Source organism: Ovis canadensis, chromosome 11 (assembly GCF_042477335.2).
Source record: "Ovis canadensis isolate MfBH-ARS-UI-01 breed Bighorn chromosome 11, ARS-UI_OviCan_v2, whole genome shotgun sequence".
NCBI classification, from domain to species: Eukaryota; Metazoa; Chordata; class Mammalia; order Artiodactyla; family Bovidae; genus Ovis; species Ovis canadensis.
In genome coordinates this window covers 6,528,337-6,537,563 of record NC_091255.1, presented here as the reverse complement: position 1 = coordinate 6,537,563, position 9,227 = coordinate 6,528,337, and positions in this window count along the sequence as shown.

Below are 9,227 nucleotides of genomic sequence, written 5' to 3'. Positions count from 1 at the left end.
AAGGGTCCTTCACACCCTTGCTGCAACTCAAGAAGTTCCCCGACATACCCGTCTCCACTCGAGAGGAAGCACGTGGGGTCCCGCACACATCCAGGGGAGCCCCGTTTCCGCCTCCTAGCTCGAGATGAGGGATCCTTTCCCTGTTTCGTAGGGAAAGAATTCCCGGCGTTCCCGTCGCATCTCAAGAGGAGGCGCTCTCCACAGGAAAGGCGAGAGGAACTCCAGGGTCGTGCCACCATTCCAACAGTCCCCCAGATGTGTCAGTCCATTCCAGAGGAACCTGTTTTCCCTGCACTGCCTTGACGTTCAAGCCGAGGATCGACTCCCACCACGTGTGCACGTGGGACAGCCCTGTGGGAAAGCCTCGTGGGAAAGCCTCGTGGGAAAGACTCGAGGGAAAACCATAGATCCTTTGATCCAAGCGGCGGACTGCGGGACACTGCTGCTACCGCTCTGGAGGAAAGCACAAGTGCATGCCCGTATTCGAGACGAGGACTGACTCCCCTGGGGAGACTCCAGAAGTACCCCAAGATCCATGTCAGCACTGGAGAGGAATCCTCAGGTTCCGGCCCCGACTCCACGCAAGGTCTTAGGCCCTGGCATTGACGGGAGAGGAATCCCCAGAGGCCCCCGAGGAACTCGCATGGGGACTGGCCATTCCTGAGGCCACCAGAGCGGGTCCCTGAGGTCCCCGTCGTAAGTCGAGAGCACCTGCCTCAACTCGAGAAAATCCAGGAGGTTTTGCCCTCCAGGCGAGATGAGGCCCATTTCCGCTGAGGCTTCTCGAGGCTAATCACATCTAACCATTGGTACTTCCAAAGGGTCCTTCACACCCTTGCTGAACTCAAGAAGTTCCCCGACATACCCGTCTCCACTAGAGAGGAAGCACGTGGGGTCCCGCACACATCCAGGGGAGCCCCGTTTCCGCCTCCTAGCTCGAGATGAGGGATCCTTTCCCTGTTTCGTAGGGAAAGAATTCCCGGCGTTCCCGTCGCATCTCAAGAGGAGACGCTCTCCACAGGAGAGGCGAGAGGAACTCCAGGGTCGTGCCACCATTCCAAGAGACCCCCAGATGTGTCAGTCCATACCAGAGGAACCTGTTTTCACTGCACTGCCTTGACGTTCAAGCCGAGGATCGACTCCCACCACGTGTGCACGTGGGACAGCCCTGTGGGAAAGCCTCGTGGGAAAGCCTCGTGGGAAAGACTCGAGGGAAAACCATACATCCTTTGATCCACGCGGCGGACTGCGTGACACTGCTGCTACCGCTCTGGAGGAAAGCGCAAGTGCATGCCCGCTTTCGAGACTACGACTGACTCCCCTGGGGAGACTCCAGAAGTACCCCAAGATCCATGTCAGCACTGGAGAGGAATCCTCAGGTTCCGGCCCCAACTCCACACAAGGTCTTAGGCCCCGGCATCGACGGGAGAGGAATCCCGAGAGGCCCCCGAGGAACTCGCATGGGGACTGGCCTTTCGTGAGGCCACCAGAGCGGGTCCCTGAGGTCCCCGTCGTAAGTCGAGAGCACCTGCCGCAACTCGAGAAAATCCATGAGGTTTTGCCCTCCAGGCGAGATGAGGCCCATTTCCGCTGAGGCTTCTCGAGGCTAATCACGTCTAACCACTGGAACTTCCAAAGGGTCCTTCACACCCTTGCTGCAACTCAAGAAGTTCCCCGACATACCCGTCTCCACTCGAGAGGAAGCACGTGGGGTCCCGCACACATCCAGCGGAGCCCCGTTTCCGCCTCCTAGCTCGAGATGAGGGATCCTTTCCCTGTTTCGTAGGGAAAGAATTCCCGGCGTTCCCGTCGCATCTCAAGAGGAGGCGCTCTCCACAGGAAAGGCGAGAGGAACTCCAGGGTCGTGCCACCATTCCAAGAGTCCCCCAGATGTGTCAGTCCATTCCAGAGGAACCTGTTTTCCCTGCACTGCCTTGACGTTCAAGCCGAGGATCGACTCCCACTACCTGTGCACGTGAGACAGCCCTGTGGGAAAGCCTCGTGGGAAAGCCTCGTGGGAAAGACTCGAGGGAAAACCATAGATCCTTTGATCCACGCGGCGGACTGGGTGACACTGCTGCTACCGCTCTGGAGGAAAGCGCAAGTGCATGCCCGCATTCGAGACGAGGACTGACTCCCCTGGGGAGACTCCAGAAGTACCCCAAGATCCATGTCAGCACTGGAGAGGAATCCTCAGGTTCCGGCCCCGACTCCACACAAGGTCTTAGGCCCCGGCATCGACGGGAGAGGAATCCCGAGAGGCCCCCGAGGAACTCGCATGGGGACTGGCCTTTCCTGAGGCCACCAGAGCGGGTCCCTGAGGTCCCCATCGTAAGTCGAGAGCACCTGCCGCAACTCAAGAAAATCCAGGAGGTTTTGCCCTCCAGGCGAGATGAGGCCCATTTCCGCTGAGGCTTCTCGAGGGTAATCACGTCTAACCACTGGAACTTCCAAAGGTTCCTTCACACCCTTGCTGCAACTCAAGAAGTTCCCCGACATACCCGTCTCCACTCGAGAGGAAGCACGTGGGGTCCCGCACACATCCAGCGGAGCCCCGTTTCCTCCTCCTAGCTCGAGATGAGGGATCCTTTCCCTGTTTCGTAGGGAAAGAATTCCCGGCGTTCCCGTCGCATCTCAAGAGGAGGCGCTCTCCACAGGAAAGGCGAGAGGAACTCCAGGGTCGTGCCACCATTCCAAGAGTCCCCCAGATGTGTCAGTCCATTCCAGAGGAACCTGTTTTCCCTGCACTGCCTTGACGTTCAAGCCGAGGATCGACTCCCACCACGTGTGCACGTGGGACAGCCCTGTGGGAAAGCCTCGTGGGAAAGCCTCGTGGGAAAGACTCGAGGGAAAACCATAGATCCTTTGATCCAAGCGACGGACTGCGTGACACTGCTGCTACCGCTCTGAAGGAAAGCGCAAGTGCATGCCCGCATTCGAGACGAGGACTGACTCCCCTGGGGAGACTCCAGAAGTACCCCAAGATCCATGTCAGCAATGGAGAGGAATCCTCAGGTTCCGGCCCCGACTCCACACAAGGTCTTAGGCCCCGGCATCGACGGGAGAGGAATCCCGAGAGGCCCCCGAGGAACTCGCATGCGGACTGGCCTTTCCTGAGGCCACCAGAGCGGGTCCCTGAGGTCCCCGTCGTAAGTCGAGAGCACCTGCCGCAACTCGAGAAAATCCAGGAGGTTTTGCCCTCCAGGCGAGATGAGTCCCATTTCCGCTGAGGCTTCTCGAGGCTAATCACGTCTAACCACTGGAACTTCCAAAGGGTCCTTCACACCCTTGCTACAACTCAAGAAGTTCCCCGACATACCTGTCTCCACTCGAGAGGAAGCACGTGGGGTCCCGCACACATCCAGGGGAGCCCCGTTTCCGCCTCCTAGCTCGAGATGAGGGATCCTTTCCCTGTTTCGTAGGGAAAGAATTCCCGGCGTTCCCGTCGCATCTCAAGAGGAGGCGCTCTCCACAGGAAAGGCGAGAGGAACTCCAGGGTCGTGCCACCATTCCAAGAGTCCCCCAGATGTGTCAGTCCATTCCACAGGAACCTGTTTTCCCTGCACTGCCTTGACGTTCAAGCCGAGGATCGACTCCCACCACGTGTGCACGTGGGACAGCCCTGTGGGAAAGCGTCGTGGGAAAGCCTCGTGGGAAAGACTCGAGGGAAAACCATAGATCCTTTGATCCACGCGGTGGACTGCGTGACACTGCTGCTACCGCTCTGGAGGAAAGCGCAAGTGCATGCCCGCATTCGAGACGAGGACTGACTCCCCTGGGGAGACTCCAGAAGTACCCCAAGATCCATGTCAGCACTGGAGAGGTATCCTCAGGTTCCGGCCCCGACTCCACACAAGGTCTTAGGCCCCGGCATCGACGGGAGAGGAATCCCGAGAGGCCCACGAGGAACTCGCATGGGGACTGGCCTTTCCTGAGGCCACCAGAGCGGGTCCCTGAGGTCCCCGTCGTAAGTCGAGAGCACCTGCCGCAACTCGAGAAAATCCGGGAGGTTTTGCCCTCCAGGCGAGATGAGGCCCATTTCCGCTGAGGCTTCTCGAGGCTAATCACGCTAACCACTGGAATTTCCAAGGGGTCTTTCACACCCTTGCTGCAACTCAAGAAGTTTCCCGACATACCCGTCTCCACTCGAGAGGAAGCACGTGGGGTCCCGCACACATCCAGGGGAGCACCGTTTCCGCCTCCTAGCTCGAGATGAGGGATCCTTTCCCTGTTTCGTAGGGAAAGAATTCCCGGCGTTCCCGTCGCATCTCAAGAGGAAGCGCTCTCCACAGGAAAGGCGAGAGGAACTCCAGGGTCGTGCCACCATTCCAAGAGTCCCCCAGATGTGTCAGTCCATTCCAGAGGAACCTGTTTTCCCTGCACTGCCTTGACGTTCAAGCCGAGGATCCACTCCCACCACGTGTGCACGTGGGACAGCCCTGTGGGAAAGCCTCGTGGGAAAGCCTCGTGGGAAAGACTCGAGGGAAAACCATAGATCCTTTGATCCACGCGGCGGACTGCGTGACACTGCTGCTACCGCTCTGTAGGAAAGCGCAAGTGCATGCCCGCATTCCAGACGAGGACTGACTCCCCTGGGGAGACTCTAGAAATACCCCAAGCTCCATGTCACCAGTGGAGAGGAATCCTCAGGTTCCGGCCCCGACTCCACACAAGGTCTTAGGCCCTGGCATCGACGGGAGAGGAATGCCGAGAGGCCCCCGAGGAACTCGCATGGGGACTGGCCTTTCCTGAGGCCACCAGAGCGGGTCCCTGAGGTCCCCGTCGTAAGTCGAGAGCACCTGCCGCAACTCGAGAAAATCCAGGAGGTTTTTCCATCCAGGCTAGATGAGGCCCATTTCCGCTGAGGCTTCTCGAGGCTAATCACATCTAACCACTGGAACTTCCAACGGGTCCTTCACACCCTTGCTGCAACTCAAGCAGTTCCGCGACATACCCGTCTCCACTCGAGAGGAAGCAAGTGGGGTCCCGCACACATCCAGGGGAGCCCCGTTTCCGCCTCCTAGCTCGAGATGAGGGATCCTTTCCCTGTTTCGTAGGGAAAGAATTCCCGGAGTTCCCGAAGAGTTGGCGCTCTCCACAGGAAAGGCGAGAGGAACTCCAGGGTCGTGGCACCATTCCAAGAGACCGCCAGATGTGTCAGTCCATTCCAGAGGAACCTGTTTTCCCTGCACTGCCTTGACGTTCAAGCCGAGGATCGACTCCCAGCACGTGTGCACGTGGAACAGCCCTGTGGGAAAGCCTCGTTGGAAAGCCTCTTGGGAAAGACTCGAGGGAAAAACATAGATCCTTTGATCCACGCGGCGGACTGCGTGACACTGCTGCTACCGCTCTGGAGGAAAGCGCAAGTGCATGCCCGCATTCGAGACGAGGACTGACTCTCCTGGGGATACTCCAGAAGTACCCCAAGATCCATGTCAGCACTGGAGAGGAATCCTCAGGTTCCGGCCCCGACTCCACGCAAGATCTTAGGCCCTGGCATGGACGGGAGAGGAATCCCGAGAGGCCCCCGAGGAACTCGCATGGGGACTGGCCTTTCCTGAGGCCACCAGAGCGGGTCCCTGAGGTCCCCGTCGTAAGTCGAGAGCACCTGCCGCAACTCGAGAAAATCCAGGAGGTTTTGCCCTCCAGGCGAGATGAGGCCCATTTCCGCTGAGGCTTCTCGAGGCTAATCACATCTAACACCTGGAACTTCCAAAGGGTCCTTCACACCCTTGCTGCAACTCAAGAAGTTCCCCGACATACCCGTCTCCACTCGAGAAGAAGCACGTGGGGTCCCGCACACATCCAGGGGAGCCCCGTTTCCGCCTCCTAGCTCGAGATGAGGGATCCTTTCCCTGTTTCGTAGGGAAAGAATTCCCGGCGTTCCCGTCGCATGTCAAGAGGAGACGCTCTCCACAGGAGAGGCGAGAGGAACTCCAGGGTCGTGCCAACATTCCAAGAGACCAGCAGATGTGTCAGTCCATACCAATGGAACCTGTTTTCCCTGCACTGCCTTGACGTTCAAGCCGAGGATCGACTCCCACCACGTGTGCACGTGGGACAGCCCTGTGGGAAAGCCTCGTGGGAAAGCCTCGTGGGAAAGACTCGAGGGAAAACCATAGATCCTTTGATCCACGCGGCGGACTGCGTGACACTGCTGCTACCGCTCTGGAGGAAAGCGCAAGTGCATGCCCGCATTCCAGACGAGGACTGACTCCCCTGGGGAGACTCTAGAAGTACCCCAAGCTCCATGTCACCACTGGAGAGGAATCCTCAGGTTCCGGCCCCGACTCCACACAAGGTCTTAGGCCCTGGCATCTACGGGAGAGGAATGCCGAGAGGCCCCCGAGGAACTCGCATGGGGACTGGCCTTTCCTGAGGCCACCAGAGCGGGTCCCTGAGGTCCCCGTCGTAAGTCGAGAGCACCTGCCGCAACTCGAGAAAATCCAGGAGGTTTTTCCCTCCAGGCTAGATGAGGCCCATTTCCGCTGAGGCTTCTCGAGGCTAAACACATCTAACCACTGGTACTTCCAACGGGTCCTTCACACCCTTGCTGCATCTCAAGCAGTTCCGCGACATACCCGTCTCCACTCGAGAGGAAGCAAGTGGGGTCCCGCACACATCCAGGGGAGCCCCGTTTCCGCCTCCTAGCTCGAGATGAGGGATCCTTTCCCTGTTTCGTAGGGAAAGAATTCCCGGAGTTCCCGAAGAGTTGGCGCTCTCCACAGGAAAGGCGAGAGGAACTCCAGGGTCGTGGCACCATTCCAAGAGACCTCCAGATGTGTCAGTCCATTCCAGAGGAACCTGTTTTCCCTGCACTGCCTTGACGTTCAAGCCGAGTATCGACTCCCAGCACGTGTGCACGTGGAACAGCCCTGTGGGAAAGCCTCGTGGGAAAGCCTCTTGGGAAAGACTCGAGGGAAAAACATAGATCCTTTGATCCACGCGGCGGACTGCGTGACACTGCTGCTACCGCTCTGGAGGAAAGCGCAAGTGCATGCCCGCATTCGAGACGAGGACTGACTCTCCTGGGGATACTCCAGAAGTACCCCAAGATCCATGTCAGCACTGGAGAGGAATCTTCAGGTTCCGGCCCCGACTCCACGCAAGATCTTAGGCCCTGGCATGAACGGGAGAGGAATCCCGAGAGGCCCCCGAGGAACTCGCATGGGGACTGGCCTTTCCTGAGGCCACCAGAGCGGGTCCCTGAGGTCCCCGTCGTAAGTCGAGAGCACCTGCCGCAACTCGAGAAAATCCAGGAGGTTTTGCCCTCCAGGCGAGATGAGGCCCATTTCCGCTGAGGCTTCTCGAGGCCAATCACATCTAACCACTGGAACTTCCAAAGGGTCCTTCAAACCCTTGCTGCAACTCAAGAAGTTCCCCGACATACCCGTCTCCACTCGAGAGGAAGCACGAGGGTCCCGCACACATCCAGGGGAGCCCCGTTTCCGCCTCCCAGCTCGAGATGAGGGATCCTTTCACTGTTTTGTAGGGAAAGATTTCCCAGCGTTCCCTTCGCATCTCAAGAGGAGGCGCTCTCCACAGGAAAGGCGAGAGGAACTCCAGGTCGTGCCACCATTCCAGAAGTCCCCCAGATATGTCAGTCCATTCCAGAGGAACCTGTTTTCCCTGCACTGCCTTGACATTCAAGCCGAGGATCGACTCCCACCACGTGTGCACGTGGGACAGCCCTGTGGGAAAGCCTCGTGGGAAAGCCTCGTGGGAAAGACTCGAGGGAAAACCATAGATCCTTTGATCCACGCGGCGGACTGCGGGACACTGCTGCTACCGCTCTGAAGGAAAGCACAAGTGCATGCCCGTATTCGAGACGAGGACTGACTCCCCTGGGGAGACTCCAGAAGTACCCCAAGATCCATGTCAGCACTGGAGAGGAATCCTCAGGTTCCGGCCCCGACTCCACGCAAGGTCTTAGGCCCTGGCATTGACGGGAGAGGAATCCCCAGAGGCCCCCGAGGAACTCGCATGGGGACTGGCCATTCCTGAGGCCACCAGAGCGGGTCCCTGAGGTCCCCGTCGTAAGTCGAGAGCACCTGCCTCAACTCGAGAAAATCCAGGAGGTTTTGCCCTCCAGGCGAGATGAGGCCCATTTCCGCTGAGGCTTCTCCAGGCTAATCACATCTAACCATTGGTACTTCCAAAGGGTCCTTCACACCCTTGCTGCAACTCAAGAAGTTCCCCGACATACCCGTCTCCACTCGAGAGGAAGCACGTGGGGTCCCGCACACATCCAGGGGAGCCCCGTTTCCGCCTCCTAGCTCGAGATGAGGGATCCTTTCCCTGTTTCGTAGGGAAAGAATTCCCGGCGTTCCCGTCGCATCTCAAGAGGAGACGCTCTCCACAGGAGAGGCGAGAGGAACTCCAGGGTCGTGCCACCATTCCAAGAGACCCCCAGATGTGTCAGTCCATACCAGAGGAACCTGTTTTCACTGCACTGCCTTGACGTTCAAGCCGAGGATCGACTCCCACCACGTGTGCACGTGGGACAGCCCTGTGGGAAAGCCTCGTGGGAAAGCCTCGTGGGAAAGACTCGAGGGAAAACCATACATCCTTTGATCCACGCGGCGGACTGCGTGACACTGCTGCTACCGCTCTGGAGGAAAGCGCAAGTGCATGCCCGCTTTCGAGACTACGACTGACTCCCCTGGGGAGACTCCAGAAGTACCCCAAGATCCATGTCAGCACTGGAGAGGAATCCTCAGGTTCCGGCCCCGACTCCACACAAGGTCTTAGGCCCCGGCATCGACGGGAGAGGAATCCCGAGAGGCCCCCGAGGAACTCGCATGGGGACTGGCCTTTCGTGAGGCCACCAGAGCGGGTCCCTGAGGTCCCCGTCGTAAGTCGAGAGCACCTGCCGCAACTCGAGAAAATCCATGAGGTTTTGCCCTCCAGGCGAGATGAGGCCCATTTCCGCTGAGGCTTCTCGAGGCTAATCACGTCTAACCACTGGAACTTCCAAAGGGTCCTTCACACCCTTGCTGCAACTCAAGAAGTTCCCCGACATACCCGTCTCCACTCGAGAGGAAGCACGTGGGGTCCCGCACACATCCAGCGGAGCCCCGTTTCCGCCTCGTAGCTCGAGATGAGGGATCCTTTCCCTGTTTCGTAGGGAAAGAATTCCCGGCGTTCCCGTCGCATCTCATGAGGAGGCGCTCTCCACAGGAAAGGCGAGAGGAACTCCAGGGTCGTGCCACCATTCCAAGAGTCCC